The sequence below is a fragment of the Sinocyclocheilus anshuiensis genome, unplaced genomic scaffold (genome assembly GCF_001515605.1).
Source record: "Sinocyclocheilus anshuiensis isolate Anshui unplaced genomic scaffold, SAMN03320099.WGS_v1.1 scaffold922, whole genome shotgun sequence".
Lineage (NCBI taxonomy): Eukaryota > Metazoa > Chordata > Actinopteri > Cypriniformes > Cyprinidae > Sinocyclocheilus > Sinocyclocheilus anshuiensis.
Window position 1 is genome coordinate 380,247 of NW_015539883.1, and position 422 is coordinate 380,668.

Consider the following 422-nt stretch of genomic DNA (forward strand, 5'->3'; position numbering starts at 1 on the left):
CATTACAATAGTCCAGTCTAGAGGTCATGAATGCATGAACTAGCTTTTCTGCATCAGAAACAGGTATCATGTTTCGTAGCTTGGCAATGTTTCTAAGATGGAAGAATGCTGTTTTTGTAATTTTTGTAACATGATTTTCAAAAGACAAGTTTGCTGTCTAATATAACACCCAGATTTTTGACTGTAGAGGCTGTAGAGGAACATCATAGCAACAAGGCCCAATATTTCTGCATGATTTTGTTGTGACAAAGACTATTATAGAATACCCAAAACGTGTCACTCCTATAGTTTTGAATGGGGAAAAATGCAACGCTCAATTTGGCCGCTCTATCAAAGGAAGCCCCGCATTCTGAATGAAAGAGCCAATCGCTAATCGGTAAAGTCAGCGCGTCACTGCAGCTGCCGTTAGAAGTCCCGGTTGC